The sequence below is a fragment of the Lepidochelys kempii genome, chromosome 11 (genome assembly GCF_965140285.1).
Source record: "Lepidochelys kempii isolate rLepKem1 chromosome 11, rLepKem1.hap1, whole genome shotgun sequence".
Classification (NCBI taxonomy): domain Eukaryota; kingdom Metazoa; phylum Chordata; order Testudines; family Cheloniidae; genus Lepidochelys; species Lepidochelys kempii.
The window spans coordinates 44,765,943-44,786,235 of record NC_136390.1 but is presented as its reverse complement, the minus strand read 5'-3'; the positions used below and the strand labels follow the sequence as shown (position 1 = coordinate 44,786,235).

At 40.1% G+C, this 20,293-nt stretch overlaps 1 protein-coding gene across 12 annotated transcripts in view; it reads right to left on the bottom strand.

Moving 5' to 3' along the window:
- The window catches only part of OSBPL6 (oxysterol binding protein like 6), a 223,187-nt gene that overhangs the window by 158,146 nt on the left and 44,748 nt on the right, over positions 1-20,293 (bottom strand). Inside the window, exon 3 of one of the 12 annotated variants that reach the window (XM_073306013.2) lies at positions 15,679-15,813. The exons of the other annotated variants lie outside the window; for them this stretch is intronic. The gene's annotated coding sequence lies outside the window, so the exon portion shown is untranslated. The remainder of the gene's footprint in view (positions 1-15,678; positions 15,814-20,293) is intronic. 12 annotated transcript variants of the gene reach the window in all.

Here is a 20,293-nt window from a genome sequence, read left to right as displayed (position 1 = left end):
TGAGTGAAGTGGGTAATTTTAATTATTATTTGTGAAGCTCTTTGAAGGTTAAAAGCATTCCTAAGTATTTTCAATATCTGATTGCTGAAACTTGTAGAGAACTTAAATTCATGTATAAATCCAAATAAACCCAAAAATAAAACAAATAAAGTTAAATAACAGAATATTCAGTTACTGAATAGAAAGTAATATAGTTGCCAGTGTTATCTCACTAAGAATTTTAAGTAGGCCAGCAAAACAGGTCTCTCTTTGTACTTTAGAATTGTTAATACAGGATAAAGTCAACAAAAGAATGGTGCCATTCAGCTATCATGACTGTATCATACAGTGTTTCTTAGACTGATTTACATTTAATTCTCTTCATTTTTAATAACTTTTGAGAAAACCAGGATTAGTGGATAAAGGAAATACAGTGTATGTTTACATTTAGCTAAACAAAATCTAGAGAATAGTTACTGTACATAGACAATTTTGACCACATTAAGAAAAAACAAAAAATTATTATTGCATGTAGACATACATACTGAATATGTCTAAGGACAACAAAAACATCCCTCAGCCCATGCCACTTCCCGCACCCCCATTGGCCTGCAGTGGCAAACCGCAGCCAGTGGAAGCCGCGATTGGCCGAACCTACGGATTCGGCAGGTAAACAAACTGACCTGGCCCGCCAGGGGCTTTCCCTTAACAAGCGGCGTCCCAAGTTTGGGAAACACTGGTTTACATAATCTAAGGGCACTGAATGTACAAAGGTATCAGGTGCAGGATATAGATCACAGGCTTGGGGTCTGTAATCCTTTTTGCCACCCCCAGCCTATAAACAGTTGAAAATGAGACATCTGCCCTTCAGTATCTTTATCTGGGCTGTTCAATTACCTAAGCCCTCCTCCAGTCACATATATTTGAATCAACTACTCAGAACACATGAAGCAAGGGTGATTTGTTCTTAGGAGTTCTTATTTTAGTTCACTCCCATGAAAATATGGCATGGCAATGACAAATCTTTCAGTGCAAGATTCTTTCTGAATGGCACTCTGTCCTGTGTGGAATGAAAGACTCTCATACTGCCACTCACAGCTTTAATTATAAGTCTTTTTTTTCCCTCATATCTTACTGTGTAAACTCCTACGCACCTCTTCACTACATACAAGTAGGTTAAGGCATATTTGCTACTAATCTCTTCACTGCTTGTTCCTTTCATAAAACTTAAAATAGAATAACATTTATGAACATAACCTTCTCTAACAGGAAAAAAAATTGCACCACACAACAGAGAAATTCTCCTTTTTATGTTTAATTAAATGCCATCTTTTTGCCAAATATAGAGTACTTCTTATACTTATATGTAAGTGCGAAGAGACATAACTAAACAGAATGCCTCTGTTGCTCCCTGCTCTGGGGTTCCCCTACCCGCACAGAATTCACACACCACAAGTCCTCCCCTACCACAGCCATAGAGAAATGGTCGGTGGTAGGGCCTGGAGTTAGGAAGCATGGTCATCAAATTTTAGCACAGCCACTCCCTGACCTAGTCACTTCATATTTTGCACCGATTTACTCCAGCCTCTGACAGGATTACCTCACATGGTGTTCTGTGCAAGGCTGCAGACAAGTTAGAACAAGCGGTTACATCAACCATACACCTGTCTGACAAGAGTCTGGATTTGGCCCTTCAACTACAATACTTCTAAAGGGTTCTTCATCATTTCCATCCTGGTTAAGTAATTACATTGAATCATCCAACAAATCTTCTGTAAGACAGCTAGACAAATAAGTGACTTTCCTGGTACTTATTATCTGTTCTTGACCTTAAAATGTAAATGATAAGGCAGCTCTATTTATAAAATGCAATTTGGAAAATGTGATTTTAAAAAATAACATAACCCAACAATCAATTTACAAAAATGTGTTATTAATACTCCGTTGATTGCAACATACCTTCTCATCTTGATTTCTCTGTTGAAAAAGTACACAAGCAAAACTCTCAGATTGAGCAAGCAACAAATATCATAAAATTACCCCTCTGCATTAAACATGGTGAGCAAATACAAGCTAAGCTGGTTGCAGATACAATGAAGTCAGTATGACTTTGCAGTATTTTAACTTTCCTCACTAATCCCCTGGATTCAGGGTAGTCTACCAGAGAGGAAAATGCCTGTTTCTTCTTAAGGGAGGGGGGGCTATTGCAAAGAAATGTTTAGACACGTTTCACAGATGTGCAATTTTAAACTACTAGAAAAACCAAAGTCATCTCATTGCTAAATACATGGCATCCTAAAAATATGTCAACAGAATGTTTGCAGCAGATATATACACACCCTATGCAGTTTATATTCCATGAACACTTAGGGTATGTCTACACAGCACCTAGACACTCAAGGCTGGCCTGTGCTAGCCAACTTGGGCTCTCAGGGCTTGGGCTGCAGGGCTGTTTCACTGCTGTGTAGACTTCTGGGCTCAGGATGGAGCCCAACCTCTGGGACCTTCTCATCCCACAGGGTCCTAGAGTCCAGGCTCCAGCCCGAGACCAGAAGTCTACACAGCAATGAAACAGCCCAAGCCCCAGTCGGCTGCTTCTGATCAGCAGTGTTTTTTTCTTTGCTGTGTAGACTTTCCCTCCGGGCCTGATTGCACAAGTTCAGAGTTCCCTCAACTCCCAACACGAATTGAGGATGCTGAGCAGCTACCAGGTTGGAGACTAAACAATTAAGCTTTTTACAATAAATGTAATAGAATGTAACAAAAATAATTGGTTTATAATTTGCAAAAACCCTATTCTGGGATTTTTAAATCTGACTATATTAGAATCATAGAATATCAGGGTAGGAAGGGACCTCAGGAGGTCATCTAGTCCAACCCCCTGCTCAAAGCGGGACCAATCCCCAACTAAATCATCCCAGCCAGTGGATATTAAATGGATACAACAAATCAGTTTTACCTTAAAGTGCAGAATCATCCATATGAAGAATTTGCAATCTGGGTTAGCTAGCAAAAGAACTATGACCCTCCCCATACTTCTGAAATGTTGAGATCAAAAAATCTGTCCATGCCTTTATCCAGGGCTAATAAATGTAGGATTTCAAAATCAAAGACCAAGTCCTGTACCAATGAAGTCAATATCAGTTGTGCCGTTCTAGTGGCACAACTATTTGTGTTCTCAAGTGTAAAATGAAGTATCATATCACACCCTTCCATATGCAGGCTCCCTAATCATTTCAAATTTCCTCTAGTTGTTTCCATAAAATCCACGATAACTCTCCAATCTACTTTACCTCAAAGACTGTCTCAATTCCCCTTCCCCGTCCCTCTGCTCCTCTAGCGCGGTCTTTGTTTTGGTCCTGCCACAAAACTGTAACAACTGTTAGTGTAGGAGCCTTCCTTGCACTCTGCATCGCCTGTGTTCCGGAGCAGTGTCCCTCTGACTAGTTGCTTCATATACTCTCCATCTCATACTCAATCTCAACTGAAAATACATATTATGATGATTTTTTTATTGTATCACAGCAGTGCCTACAGGCCTGAACCAGTATCAGTTTCCCCTTTTTGCTAGAGTTGGTATAAGGATAACTGTCACTTTACACCATCCTCCTTACTGCAGGATAGGACTCTGTATCCTCCCACTGCTGCTACCCGTGGCCCTTTGCACTGTGTCTGCCCATCTCTCAGCATTCCACGCTCCCCCTACTCAAGCTGCCCACTGTCCAGATTTCCCTTCACACCCAGCCCCCAGGCTGCAACCGCCAGACTGCTGCACCTGCTCTCCTGCAACCTCCAACTCCCTCATGATCCTGGTCTCATCTACATCTTTGTCCTGAACCCTGGTGACAATGGAGCCCTCTACTGGCTGTATTTTGAACTGCATAACACAAGGGCCTTGAGAGCTGGCTAAGTTCTTTCCCTGCAGCTCAGCAGGGGTAGAGGGAAGGTGCCCAGTACAAGCCATCAGGTTTATTACAGTGTGAAGGAGAGCAGTAAACTGAAGTTGTACTGAAACAAGGGCTATTGAAGCCTGGTTGATTTGTTATTAAAAATTCTTATATCAGACAGGTTCCAAAAAATAAGGTTGCATGACTACTCTAGACATTTCAGAGATATTTCTTTATGAATGGCAAAATCATCTGTGATGGAGTGTACAAAGGCAACAAGGGGTTAAGGGATTATTTGGGTCTTGGCCAGCAAATGCTCCATCTGCTGGAGGAATTAAAAAACAGGGAATTAGCTCATTTGGGTGGCAGAGCTGGAGGTGAGCAGACCTGCAGCCCACAGCTCCAGCACCACAGAACAGAAGGAAGCCTAAAGGCTCATATACAGCGGCCCAAAGGGGCCCTCCCTAAAGAAAGGGAGGACCCACCACAGAGACACCAGAGAGGGGAGTATACTGTGGACCTTGGACACTGGTAACCTCCCCTTACTTATTCCTACCAGAGGAAAGCCTTGGACTAAGCTGACACCGGGGGAAGATGAGGTGAGAGGAAGGGGCCGAGGGATGACAGCCTTAAGCAGCCTTGGTTGCCAGACCACTGTTAGCCCAAAGGGCCCTGGCTGGAGCCCAGTGGAGTGGGAGAGCCTGGGCTCCCCTCCCCACAACCCCCTTGGCAGTCAGGGGTTGTGACCGTGACCACTAGGCCATGCTCCCCAACCAGACCCCAAGTGAGGACCATTACATCATCCTAGGATCCTTCCCCTACCACACTGTTTTTCATAGCTCCAGTTACAGTTTTTTGAGAGGGGCTTTATTTTATTGTGTTTTTTAATCGTGAAACTTCCTACACACTTCTCATCTAAGTGACTGTATCATATGTAAATGACTAAAAAACTTTTTCAATTTATTATCTGTCATCATAACTTAAGATACAGACGATGGTTCATAGATTAATTCAACTTGCATCTGCCTGCAACAGCTCTCCACTGCCGCCACCCAGGCCTATCAGAGCACACTGGATACCAGCCATGCCCTCTCCTCATCACTGTCCGAGTCTGCCCCGACTCCCCGGGATGGGTATGGGGCAGAGCTCCAGACTGCCAAGAGAATCCCAGATGGCCATTTAGCCTTATCACTGGCGAAGAATGTGGCCCTATAACTATTTCTGATTGACCTTAAGGTGCTGTATCTTACATCACTAGTCCACTAAAAGCAATTAAACAAAAAGGTTAAAAACAAAGTGTCATGGTTTCAGCCCAGGAATTTAATGGATGCTGTCAACGTAATCTGTATAAAATGCATTTCCTCACATTACACCACTAACAGAATACTAGAAGAATGCTGCACTGTATGAAGTGCTGTTAACCCAAGGTCCCTTGCAGTTAGATCCCATGACACTTTTTGAAAAAGAGGACATCCTGGTATCTTAGCCAATATTTTGTCTCACACATTAAAAAAATAGATTGTAATGTTGCAAGCAGACCATAAAATGGATGCTGCATTTGCCTGCCTTACTGCTGATCTGCCAGTTCCTAACTCATTGCTCAAGTCTAAGAAGGAAGCTATAGAAAAGCAAATATATTTTATCTATAAAATTAAAGTTACCATATATGTTTGTGGTATCTTTTGCTTAAACAGCATTTTCCAATTGATAGTGGTCATCACTGGCAACTTGATCTTTACTATGCTATTTGTGGTGCCACTACTAAAATATTTACAGTAATCTATTATTCCACAGTCTAAATTCATTCAAAACACAGGAATGCCAGAGATACCACAATAATTATCAGCAAATGGTAATTTTCACATTTTCAGTGGTGTCAGCTACACTTGGAGATGAGCATCATCATAAAGAAACCTGCACAGTAAAAAATTCAATAAGTTTGACAGCTCTTAAAGTGAGTGGGCTGGGGGAAGGGCCCATCTTTGTTACTTTATGCACAGTACAAGGTCTCAAGGAAACCTCCAGTGGTTTTCAACATCTGGGTCAGTGTATATAAGAGACCCTTCTACTGCACAGACAGGAATTTGAATCCAGCACTGTCCTGGGTTTTCACTGCTTCAAGCAAAGCAGTCTGTGATTAGAAACAGCCTTCAGATCCAAAATGGCTTTAAGGCCTTTACAGAATCCATGTAATTTTATTGGAAGATGGATTAAATTGCCAACATGACAGATTATGGTTACTGAGATGCTGTTACTGACACAGCTGGCTTCTTTTTCAGTAATACAGTATGAAGACAAAAGCACTGGAAAAAAATAGATATGGCACACACAAGCAGTGAGCAACGTTTTGCTCCAGAGAAAGTAAACATGTATTTCTTAAAAAAGAACAGGAGTACTTGTGGCACCTTAGAGACTAACAAATGTATTAGAGCATAAGCTTTCGTGGGCTACAGCCCACTTCATCGGATGCATAGGATGGAACATATAGTAAGAAGTTATATATACACATACAGAGAAGGTGGAAGTTACCATACAAACTGTAAGAGGCTAATTAATTAAGATGAGCTATTATCAGGAGGAGGAAAAAAAAACTTTTATGGTGATAATCAAGATGGCCCATTTAGTCAATTGACAAGAAGATGTGAGGATACTTACACCAGCTAAGAAACATGAAGCAAAATGTTATTATTTAATATTTACTCTATTCAAAATTAGCAGAAAAATATTTGCTTTTTTCAGCTTTAAAATGTGAAACCAAGGCTACTGACCAGCAAAGGCTACAAGAGAGGACTAACATTATTAAATAGGTGGAGTTTATTGAAAATGTTTGCCTATCTCCTGTGAACTACATGGGACTATGCATAATGTTTGTTTGTTCTCTCTCCCTCTGGAATGTTTTGTCCAATTACAATTGTTTGGAATATCACCCAAAATCAAAAAGCAAGGATACTTTCATGGATGTGAAAGTGTGTTTGTGATGGCTAAAAGTACCAAACATACTACATGTATAGGATGTATATACATATATGTGACCACACTAATCACATAATGAGGTTCCAAGGATCTAGAGAACTAAAACATGGCTCAGCAGAGCTCCGGGCAACCATTGCTTCCACACCACTGCCTGGCAGTGCTGCCATCAATGACTGTAAACCATGGGCGATTAAGTACCACAGGAAGCACCGCTGACAGAAGACCCAATTGGCAGCACTCCCCGCGACCTCTGATTGGTCCAGGCATATTACTTAAGCATGGACGAAGTTCAAGGAACCTGTTTGTGCGATCCAGCAATACCCAACCTGCTGCTACAACAGACCCTGCTCTCATTCCCTGCATCAGACCACAACACCGTTCTTTGGCTCTGACCATTGGCTTGACTGCTAGTCCCTCACTCCAGCTATGATCTCCAACTAGACTCCTCATTCCTGACTCTGGTTCCAACCTTCAGCTTGTTTCTTGGTTTCTGACTTTGGCTCTGACCCCTTTCCGCCAACACCCACTTCAATCAGTAGGCACTACTCCTGCTGCAATCAGTTGGCCTGATTCCTGGTCCTACCCACTAGCCAGACCACTCACATCTCGGTCATGACAGAGCGCAACAGTAGCACTTATGCAATATGCAATGCTGGGGCTTGTGTAAAGGCCTATTGTCCCAGGGTGGCATGAATGGGAATGTACAGCTTGTTCCTTCTCTGGCACATACACAATTCCTTGTGGTGACTTCTGCCCCAGGGCTCTCCGAGATGGAACATTCCTTGCACAAAGGACACATTTACCCAGCAAATAAAGATGTGATTGTACAGCAGGTTGACATCCCCATGCTAACTTTAATCTAGCTACTGCAGTTAAGAATAGAAGCGAAGATGTAGCAGCATGGTCTTCAGGGCAGGCTAGCAACCTGCGTATGTACTCTGGGTCCCCGTCAGGCTTCTACTTGGGCAGCTAGCCTGCACTGATGCCCATGTCACCACATCTTCATTGCTGTTATCCATGCTACTAGATTAAAGCTAGACGTATGCCTACCCGCGCTACCTTGCAGTGTACACACACCCTCAGAGGAGCGCAAGGCCTGAGTTTGTGTTTGGCTGCAGATAAAGGAGGGGGTGCTTGTTACATCTCCACTGCCTTTGTGTGCCTACACAGTAGCCAAGAACCATCAGGGACTACTAATGTGCAAAATATATAGAATATGTTAATTGCTCAACATGAAATCATAGGGAGGGAGAAAGATATCTACAGTACACTACATTTCATCAAGCCAAGTACAATTTGGCTTGTAATATAACAAGAATTCTTTCAAAACCATTTAACTAAATGGTGTCTGTTACCATATATTTTTCACTATCTAGATTTAGGGTTTTTAGCTGCTATAAGTGCCATTAGTTGAAGTTGGGGGGTAAGGGGAGGAGGTTGTTGGTGATTTTTTTTTTTTGGAAGGACTTTATCCAAACAAACCAAAAAACCCACAGTCTTTGAAAGAGGGTCAGTGCCAAAAAGCCAAGTTGATATCTTTCTTCTAGGCCCTGGTTATCTTTATCATTTTCATAGCTGAACTTGTTTTGCAGATTGATTTTCATTTTATATTTTTTGCCAGAGACAGAAGTGTCTTGTCACCTCAATTTGGATGAAATGTTCAGAAGACTAAGGCTTTAACCGTCAATGAAATGGAATAAAGCAAAAAATCCTTATGTGCCTTATTTAAGGCCATCTTCCAGCTACAAACCTTATGTCTGTTCAAAATGGGTATAAATTGTAGGTTTCTTTAGGAATTTTTATTCCTTGGTTTGCAATTTCTGGTCCTGGCATGGTTAGTTTAAAAAAAAAAAAATCAGAGAAACACAACTTCTTCTATTTTATAAAAGGTACATTAAGCAAGCCAGCATCTACACATTCTGCTCCTTTCACCACTGCGCTTCCCGGGAGAGCCCTGCAGTTCCGCGGATACCGATTTATATCCACAGATATCCGCATCCACAGCTATAAATTCGTATCTATGCAGGGCTCTAGGGATTTGAAGGAATATAATAAGGTAGCTTTGAGGAGCTTCTCCCAAGCATGAGCAACAATATGGAGAAAACACGAAACTGCTTGTTTGAAAATTTAACAAATGGGTGACGGAGGCTGGCATCATGGGCTGATGAGAGGCAGGGGCTGACCTCTTGACAGTGACTGAGATGGTCGGTGAGAAGGATAGGTCACAAAGGATCTTGAAAATAAAGACAAGTAGCTTATGTTTGATGCAATAGAGAAAGGGGAGAAAATGGAGGCATGCAGAGCGAGGGGTAATATGGTGACACAGATGGGTTAAGAAAACGAACTTTGCAGCAGTATTCTGAACGGATACAAGTGGGGCAAGACTGCTTTTTTCAAGGCCAAACAAAAAGAATGTTGTAGTAATTGAGCTTGGCCTGGATGAGAACATCCAACCCCTTCCTAGCATCAGACCCCTTCCCACCTGATTCAACATAGCTGAATTATTCATTCAGTAGTTCTCTTAAAATTCACCTCAGGAGTGTTAACTATTACTCCATACAAAACAATAACATGAAATTAAATTTATCTCTATTGCAGTAATAGCGAACATATGAGAGATTATTAAAATTTAAACCCACTAAATTCACAACAAGATTTTCAAAGCAGAAAAGGTGCAGCTGAAAACAAAAGTGTTACTTAAGTGGTACAGCATTTTCCCTACAAAACTGTATTTATTTTATTACATTTTAATGACAGGAGAATATTGAACCATTAAACCGTCTTCCAACTGTGTTTTGGCCACAACAAAGGCAGCTGTTTGTATATCTATAAACAATGTAAATATCCAAAATATGTTTAACTGTCAACCACTTGGAGAAAATGGAGGAACTTAAAAGGAAGAAGAGACTGCATCTCTCTCTACCAACAACAGCACTTTTCAACCTACGGATTTTGTCTAAAAGAATACAGTAAAAAGTTTAGGTTTCATATATTTGGACAGGAAAGGGGGGACAGGATGACAGAAATTATCAGAAGGGTTCTTAAATTTAAAGCTTTTTTTCAAGCACTCCCATATAAAAAAATCCCCACTACTACCATGCTATTTATTAAATTAGTTTTAATAATTTTCTACTACAATTGAGTTGGCACATCTCTTACTATTTCAGCTTTGGTTCAGAGGACTGATATTGATAACTCCAGGGGAATCAGGGACATTCACCTCTAGGTTGCAGGTTCAAACACACCAGGTCATTACTGACCAAAAGCTATTAATATCAGACATTACTTGGTGCTCTGCAATATGCAAAATGAGTTTGGAGGTCTCAGTGCAGTTCCCAATACACAAGCATGCATACCACAAAAGCCACCACAACAGTCTGTAATCTGCCTTGGACGACAGTCCCAGCAGAGAAGGCAAGGCTGGAGCATGCATGGAGCTTAGGTTATCCTCACTCCCAACATTAGGACAAAAGCATGTTTATAGGACACATTACACTGATGCTGCCCATGCTCTACAGCACTTGTTCTGTACCTACACAGAGTTTAGTCTCCAGTGCTATTAATTGGCACCCGCCTAAGCCCTAAATTCACACACAAATTTGAGAATACTTTAACTGTAGTAAGAGACATTGAATATCTCATTTTGAAATGTATCATCTTTGTCCTGGAACTTCCAACCATTACCAGTTTTCCCAGATAACACCACATGGAGTGGGGAGAAAAAGAATTAGTTTTTACCCATAGCAATACTATGGAAATATTTTTGCTCAATTTACTATGGAAAGCAGCTAAGCTCTGTAACTTTAAAATATTTAAGGCTTCAATCCTTAGTTGGGAGACATGACTCAATAAATGAGGGCTATGGCTTTCTCAACCATGGGATGCTGTTCCAGGAAGGTGACCTGCTGGGAAGAGATGAGGTCCATCTGACCAAAAAGGGAAAGAGCAACCTTGCACACCAACTCACCAGCCTAGTGAGGAGGGCACTAAACTAGGTTCAAAGGGAAAGGTGACAAAAGCCCACAGGTAATTATAAAAAGGCAACCTTAACCAAGAACTAGGTTTTGTGGGGGATATGGAAAATTACAGTAGGGTCATAGGAGCAACAAGAGGGAACTCAATAGGGGAATCTGCTCAACATCTTCGATGTCTATACACAAACGCAAGGAGTTTGGGAACAAATAGTTTAGGTGTCTTTCTAATGTCCTTCGTTCTTTGTAGGTAAAAGCCCAAACCCTTCAGACATCCAGAGAATGCACCCTTCTCTCTTCCTCTGAGGTATGAGGTTTAGGAAAAACAGATGGGCCACAGAACATGTGGCTAGAGGCTCTCAGGATCACTCCTATCTTAGGAGTATCTACTTACTGCAAGTGCGTTTAGCGGCGATCAGCACTTTCCATCCTCTAGTGGATAATTGAACAATATTCACTCATCCTGTCACAACTAGATTTCTGAAGAGGATTAAATTCTCAGATCCTTTCCACCAGTGTTGAATGTGCACCTCGGTGGGACCACAGTTTCATTCTATCATCTCTCACTAAACCACCCTGTGAGCCTCTAGCCACATGTTCTGTGGCCCATCTATCTATCTATAAAGGTGGCCTTTCTAATAGCTGTAACATCAGCCAGAAGAGTCAGGGAGTTAGGGTCACTCATCATAGACCCGCCATGTATTACCTTCTGTAAAGAATAGATCTTATTATGCCCCTATCCCAGATTCATCCCTAAAATAGTTTTCGAGTTTCATGAGAGTCAGGTCATCCACTTATCAGTACTTTTTCCCAAACCTCATGTCTCAAAGGGTCAAGCTATTTTGGTGCCAAGACTTGTTCTGAGGTCCACAAGGAGGTAAGAAGCCAAGCAGTTTAAACTCTCTGGATAAAGAAAAAAAACGGGGGAAAGTAGGGATCATATCACAGTAAAGATCTACTACAAAGCACCAATTCAGGAAGAAGAGATGGATTAGGCATTTCTAGAATGAACAACAAAAATATCTAAAAAAACAAGACCTAGTAGCAATAGCAGACTTCAACTACCCAGACATCTGTTGGAAAAGTAATGCAGCAAAACTCAAAATTTCCAATAAGTTCTTGGAATATTTCGGGGACAGCTTTTTGTTTCAGAAAGTGGAGAAAGTAATCAGGGGAACAGCCATTTTAGATTTGATTCTGACCAAACGAGAGGAATTAGTAGCCAATCTGAAGGAGGAAGGCAATTTGGGTGAAAGTGATCATGAAATGATAGGTGTTATGATTCGAAGGAAACGAAGGAGTGAGAGCAGCAGAATAAGGACAATGAACCTCAAAAAAGCAGACTTTAACAAACTCACAGAACGGATAGATAACAGAACGGAGTTCAGCAGAGCGGGCGGCTTCTCAAGGAAACAATATTAAAAGCACAACTGCAAAGTATCCCAACATGAAGGAAAGACAGGAAGAATAGTAAAAGGCCAATATGGCTCCTTCAGGAGCTCTTTAATGACCTGAAAATCAAAAAGAAAACCCACAGAAAGTTACAACATAGATGAATTGATAAGGAGGAGTACAAAAGAATAGCAACAAGCATGTAGGAACAAAATCAGAAAGGCTAAGGCACAAAATGAGATACACCTAGCAAGGGACATAAAAGAGAAAAATAAGAGGTTCTTTAAATACATTAGGAGTGAGAAAAGACAAACGAAAGTCTAGGTTCTCTACTTAGTGGGGAATGAGAAACTAATAACTTCAAGATGGTGAAGGTATTTAATACCTACTTTGGATAAGTCTTCACTAAAAAGGGTAACAGCAACCAGATACTCAACACAATTAATATTAACAATAAAGAGGAAGCAACACAAGCCAAAATAGGGAAAGAACAGGTTAAAGAATATTTAGCGAAGTTAAGTCAAGTCGGGAGGGCCTCATGAAATTCATCCTAGGGTACTTAAGAAACTAGCTGAAGCAATCTCAGAACCATTAGCAATTATCTTCAAGAACTGATGGAGGATGAGTGAGGACCCAGAGCAATGGAGAAGGGCAAACCTAGTACTATCTTTAAAAAGAAACTACAGACCACTCAGTGTAACTTCAATACATGGAAAGATACTGGAACAAATTATTAAACAATTAAATTGTAAGCAGCTAGAGGATAATAGTATGGAAAAGGATAATAGTATGGAACAAATCATCCCATATGAAACTACATTTCCTACAATCTTATAACCAACTACAGATATGTGGTCTAGATTAATTTCCTATAAGGTAGGTCCATAACTGGTTGAACAACTGTACTCAAAGAGTAGTTATCAATGGTTTGTTGTCAGATTGGGAGGTCAGATTTAATGGGGTCAGTCCTGGGTCCAGGTACTATTCAATATTTTCATTAATGACTTGATACTTGTAAGCTTTGCAGGTGACACAAAGCTCGGAGGGGTTTGGAGGACAGGATTAGAATTCAAAAGAACCCAGACAAATTGGAGAATTGGTCTCAATTCAACAAAATGAAATTCAATAAAGATAAGTACAACGTACTTAACTTTGGAAGGAAAATCATCAAATGCACAACTACAAAATGGGGACTAGCTGGATAGGTGGTAATACTGCTGAAAATGATGTAGGGGTTATACTGGATCACAATCCTGGGTGCCATACTTTAGGAAAGATGTGGACCAATTGGAAAGAATCCAGAGGAGAGCAACAAAAATGATAAAACCTGACCTACGAGGAAAAGTTTAAAAACTGGGCATGTTTAATCTTGAGAAAAGAGGACTGAGGTGGGACCTGATAACAACCCTGAACATATTTGAAGACTGTTATAAAAATGAGGGTGATCAACTGTTCCCACATCTACTGAAGGTAGGACAAGAAGTAATAGGCTAAATCTGTAGCAAAGGAGATTCAGCTTAGATACTAGAAAAATCTTTCTAACTATACAGGTAATTAAGCTATGGAATAGGCTTCCTAAGGGAGGTTGTGGAATCATCATCATTGGTGGTTTTTAAGAACAGGCTGGACACCACTTGTCAGGGATGGTCCAGGTTTATTTGGTCCTGCTTCAGCACAGAAGACTAGACTTGATGAATTCTTGACGTAACTTCCAGCCCCACATTTCCATGATTCTATGATAAAGTCTCAAGGGGACACAGGAAATCATCATTACATGGCCGCTGCTACATACAATGCAATTGTTCAGTATGACAATTGTAAAAATACTGGTTTAATCACAACTAATCATGTATGATAGCTCAAATTCACATATAAAAAGAAAAAAGGCAAGAGAACCACAAGTCTGCAAACACCTAACATTCTTCACAGAAGTCTACAAAAACAATAATCCATTTAGAAAATCTTTTGGGAAATAAGGTCTTCTTGCAATACTGCAAAACTGTTATAAACAATAAACTAAGCTGTCCATGACTTTGTATAATTGGCCTAATGATGTTATTTGCATAAATATTTGTACTTTATCAAAATATGAGACTGTGTGGATTTCAGTATGTATTATAATGAGACTACTTCACTTCCCATTCTAAAAGATAAATGAAAGACACACAAATTCTTTTCTCAGAGCACTAATATTAATACACTGTGAAAGGAGAAAACTGATTCATTCCTAAAAGTATTACCATACATTAAAGAAGAAAACCATTCCCCAAAAAAATCAAATTTAATGGTTCCTCATTGGAAGAAGCTTTGACTATACATTATATACAGGGATAGTGAGACACTTGAGAAGTTTTGTGGTTGTACAAAGCTCATGCCAATGGCATACATGACCAGTGCTGCATACAGAGGTCTCCCATGAGGCAGTTTAGATTAATAGGACAATAGGCCTGAATATGGTGCAAAGTGGCAACTACATCAGCTTAAAGACACTGGACAACCACTAAGCACCAGAAGGAAGCGTCAGTGCTTTAAGAACCTGCATAGTAGCTTCTATGTCACTACCCCCACTGACCCCTTGAGGACACTGGCATAGCTTAAAATAGCCTTCAGTGTTCAGTTTGCTTTATGTTATACCAAGGAACAGACCAACACACACCAGCCCAGGCTCATGGGAGCACAAAGGCCACCTTTACATGCCTCCTCCCAAGCTGCATTATGCACTGCTCAGCTGTAGATGACAGTCTGGCCATAGTGTCTTATGATTTGTGAATGAAAGCATATGTGCTACTTTTCTGTGATAAACACAAACATTCTGGCACTAATGTCCATTTGCACACAAGGGAGATACCTTTATATGCACAAAACTCAACACCTGCACTTGCCGAAATGTGAATCTACCAACAGGGTCCTCAAGGTTGGTATTCAAAAAGTATGTGCAAAATGGTGCAGCCCCAAACAGAGGCCAGACTGAGGGGGGCATTTTTTGAAATGTTGCTGTTTCCTGGAAAAGTGAAAGGATTTCCTTATCATCCAACTGCTGAGTATGAAAATAGAAGTTGCCTATTAGGTTTATTTCTCCTTCCCCCCACCCCCCTCACAGTTAGGGCTTGTCTACACAGGCACGTTATACCAATATAAACTAAGCTTGAATTTAAACTGCTGTAGTTACACTGGTATAATTCTGATGTGGACACTGTATTCTGGTAGAAGACAGCCTTTTTTTGGTTTAGTTTATGTTATGTGGGAAGAGATTTAAGTAAAACTGAAAAAGCATCACTCTTATAATTGGAATAAGAGTGTCCCAATGGAGGTTAATACTGGTATAACCATATCTGTTTAAATATGCTGGTAAAACTTTCCTGCCTAGACAACCCCTTAACAATACAATTTTCCTGGTTTGGGGGTTAGCTGCACCACTGTCCCAGTTTCATCTTTCTCAGTGCACCCTCCTCAAGTCTTGGGTCTCTAGCCCTTACCTGATCTGGGGGGAATTCCGCAATTCTATCACTCCTAGGACAGGCCCAGTGTACACTCCCCTGCGTGTACCAATCACTCTTCAGTATGCAGGCCCATCTCAGTTTGGGTAGTTACTTGATCCTCCCTTTGGGAACCTGTGGCCAGTAAGAAGAACCAACAACCAGTGAGAAGAACCAACGTTAAAAGAATCCTTTCATTTAGCAGTTGCAGCAAAACAGAGAGAAATTATTTCAAAACAACCACCGATCTGTACATGGCTCTTTTATCTAAGGTACGTCCATCTCATAATAGCAATCCATAGGCAACTGGCTATAGCAATGTATTTGAACAATCATTAAGTGAAAGCTGGTACTTGACTGTTAGAAAGGGCCTCTTTGTTCTTGCCCTAGGTTCTACCACCCAGATAGATCCCTACATCATCCCAATACATAACTCAGAAGTCCTATGCTAGTGATAGATCCAGATGCAGTCTCAATGAAGAGCACCCCTATATTTGTCAAATATGTTGATGCTTCATATCAGCTGCAAAGATGCAATTAGAAATTTAGGGGCTGTTCTATATGGTTATTTCTGCAGGGTTACATTTCACTTCTAAGGAGACTAAGTCCCTACTGTATTCATCAGCTAGAACATTACCTAAAATATAAATCAGAATATTTTCTGACTCACCATCCAAGTATGATTTTACTTTTGAATCAAAATGTATTATATTCACTGTCATAATTTTTAAAAGTATGATCATATTTTGTGATATATTTTGCCAATCAAACATTCTCATCTGGAGTTTACAAAGAAATTAAGAATCTGAAAATCTCCTGTCAACAATCATATAATCTAATCTTTCAACAGAAAAATTAGGGTGAATACACATAGATTTAAATTGAAAGGTCCTAATATTGCGTAAACATTTAGAGAATTTTAAAATCACATTAAGAGCACTAATATCCCTCCCTCCCCCCCAAAAAACCCCCTCAGAACAAAACAACAGATTACAGCAGGTTGCATCATTGCAAGATTAAATTAAATTGACTACATTTTGCAATGCATATGATTGCACATGCTGCCCTTGCTTCTCCTTCTATTAAAATTAAACCTAATTTTTGTTATTAATTAATTACTATTAGCCTTGAAGATAATAATTAGAGGAGATTATGACAATACTACTGGCAAACCAGATAGATCATAGGCAAGTGGTGCATTTGGAAAAACATTTGCAGACTAAGCAAAAATATTTTACAAATTTAAGAGATTTCCCATAGGATATACACCTGATCTGGCTTCAGTTTCAGCACTCTGGCTACCATAGCTTAATAATCACATCAATACAAATTCTACAGGTATCCCAGCTACCCTGAGATCCGTCTCCCACACTCTCCACATGAATTTCACAAAATCAATCATCTTAATATGTTTTGCAACCCTGCTTTTCCCTCGGTTCTAACAACGTTTTTCTGCACATTAGCGTATGCTTATCAGATGCTGGAAAAGATCCTAACCAAAATGTAATCAAGGAAGGACACTATTTGCTGCATTTGATAACAGCATCAACATACTGTAAAATATTTAAGACCTTTTATAGCTTTGGAATTAAAATAGTTAGTAGCTTACAATTATTGTGGCAGTGCCATTATAGACAAAGGTATCTAATCATTTCCTTATCAATGAGTAACAATACGCATGAAGCTAAAGTTTAACACGCAGCACAGGTCCCCAGTAGCCAATATGATTACTCACTTTCATTTACATAGATTTGGATTTGACTTTGTTCTAAATTTAGAAGGGGGGGATGATAAACTCCTGATATTTTAACACATTTTTCAGGTCTAGAGTGAAAGGAGGGAAGCTGTTAATTGATTTAATCATTCTGATTTGTAGGATTATTGACATCTAGTGAGTCCTCTACTCTGACCACCGAGTCTCCCCGTTGGGTCAGATTCACCAAGAGTCAAATTTAGGTAAGAAATCAACCATTTTGAGCCTATTATGCACCAAAACAAAACAATGGACTCCAAATATTATCCTTGAACTGTACTATGAACAGTCCACAAATAAGCCTCAATCTCTATCAGCCCTATACCTTGCAAGGGGCTTTGTCCAGGAATATCTTTTGCAGCCATGTGAGAAATCAGAGACTGATATCCAGCCAACAGGGTTAAGAATGCTAAAGAATCCTTGTCTTCACTACAGAAAAGGCAATTTTTCAAAAGCAAACATCTTCTTTAATTTTTATGGAATGTAGATACAAATTATTTACAACTCCAAGAATTAAAAAAATCACGTGTCATGCACCAAAAAATTCTGATACGACAGATTTCAATTATGATTTTCATTCTGACAAATTTACTTTTTTTCCTGCCAAAATCAATATTTTTTCACATAAAATATTTTGTTATTTCTTTCACTTGGTCTCAAAAACCCATTTCTATTGATGTATGACAGTATTTGAGTTTAACCATGAGGTAAACTCATCAGGGTCAGCCCTATACTTCTGCCTGGGGTTGACCTCACCCAGTTTACCTGGCAGCAAAACTAAAGCACCTTATCTTTACTGTGTTTTTACCTCAGGATAGCTCATATACATCATGACAGGTTTCAGAGTAACAGCCGCGTTAGTCTGTATTCGCAAAAAGAAAAGGAGTACTTGTGGCACCTTAGAGACTGACCAATTTATTTGAGCATAAGCTCTAGCTCACGAAAGCTTATGCTCAGATAAATTGGTCAGTCTCTAAGGTGCCACAAGTACTCCTTTTCTTTTTTCATATACATCAGTTACCCTGAGGTGAAAAATGCTTTTTTTTTTTTTAAATTTATTTTATAGCAGTGAAGGCATATTCACCCTTTGGGAGGAAATACCCATGGCTAATGCTCAGTACCATGTTTATTGCCAGGCTCTAGATGAAACCATAACCTACCATCTCCAGAGAGTAACACGGTCATTGTGACTCAGAACTACTGAATTTGGGTCAAGAATTAAATAAGGATTCCAGAGACCCTTACCTCCCCAAAAATAAAAACTGTCTGCTAACTGCTGAGCACAGGCCTCAACAAACTGGTTTAATAAAACAAACACAAACAATTGGAAGGAATAGGGGATAATAAATAAGGGAAGTAAAAATAAGAACATGTGTTTATACAGGCCTAATAAGGTAAACATCAGAAGTCCCTTGTGGACATCTACTGGCAATTTCCTGCAGGTATCATGGTAGAAGCAGATCTTGAGGAAGGATTTGAAGCACAGGGTAGTGATTTTACACTGCCACTGTGGAAAGGCATTCCAGGTGAAATTTTCAAAAGCATTAAAGGAAGCTTGGCACCCAGCTCCTAATGACTTTCAATGGGAGCTGAGTGCCTAACTCCCTAGGTACATTTCAAAATCTCACCCTCCAAATATAAAGGTCAGCATGCAAGAAAGCGCAGAGATCTGGGTGGAAGAAACTGATAAACAGGTGATGGCAGCTGGCATAGCTGCGGGAACAGAAGGGACAGGGAACAATATGATATGACAAAGAGTGGATAAGTAGGGAGGGACTAAAATGTGAAGGGCCTTATAGATAAGTAAGAAAGTAAGGACCAGGAGCTTCTATATGAGGAGGTGGGCAAGGAGGAGCCAGCAGAGAAAATATGCTGATAATAAAAGTCTATGGAACCTTTCTATTGTTTGAGTAATTATGGTGCTGCCTGGAGTTCCTCCCACTGTGCTCCACTATTCAAGAACGGACTAGCAGCGATCAATAATTAATTTATTCAGGAAGACAAGAGCCCCTCTAGCATACACTCTGTTAGGATATAGATATTCAGGCCTGTCTGTAAAGGCCTATACTCTAAGAATTTAGGTGTATTCTTATCACTTGGCTAGTTATAGAGGTATAAAAGAAAGAATCAAAATCACTGTCTGCCGGTGTAAGGGCCTTCTCTTACTGTGACAGTCTGAGACCCTGTGCTTAGGCTAAGATCTTTGGCTAAGCAGCAGAGGCAGCCATAAGCTGGTAAGCGAATGGTCACATCCTCACATTCCAAACTAGTCACACTGAAATAAGGTGCTATTGGGCTGTTAGGAATACAATCCTGTCCTGATAATGCCTATCGCCTCCAGAGAAAGGGAAGTGCCTAGAAAATGTAAAAGAAAATTTAGTTTTATAGCATCCTGTCTGGCAAGAACTCACTTATCAATAGCTGCGATGTGAAATCCTCACTTCTGTGTTGTCTTGTCATTATAGTTCCCACTTTTCTATTGTTTATTTGCATGGTCTCTGGTTCTGTGATTGTTTCTGTCTGCTGTATAATTAATTTTGCTGGATATAAACTAATTAAGGTGGTGGGATATAACTGGTTACATAATCATGTTACAATATGTTAGGATTGGTTAGTTCAATTTCAGGAAAATGATTGGTTAAGGTATAGCTAAGCAGAACTCAAGTTTTACTATATAATCTGCAGTCAATCAGGAAGTGTGTGGGTGGGGGAAATGGGAACAGGGAATGGGGGTGGGGAAACTGGAATCATGTTTTGCTAAGGAGGGAAATGGGAACAGGGAATGGGGGTAGGGAAATTGGAATCATGTTTTGCTAAGGGCAGAAATGGGAACAGGGACACAGGTAAGGCTCTGTGGTGTCA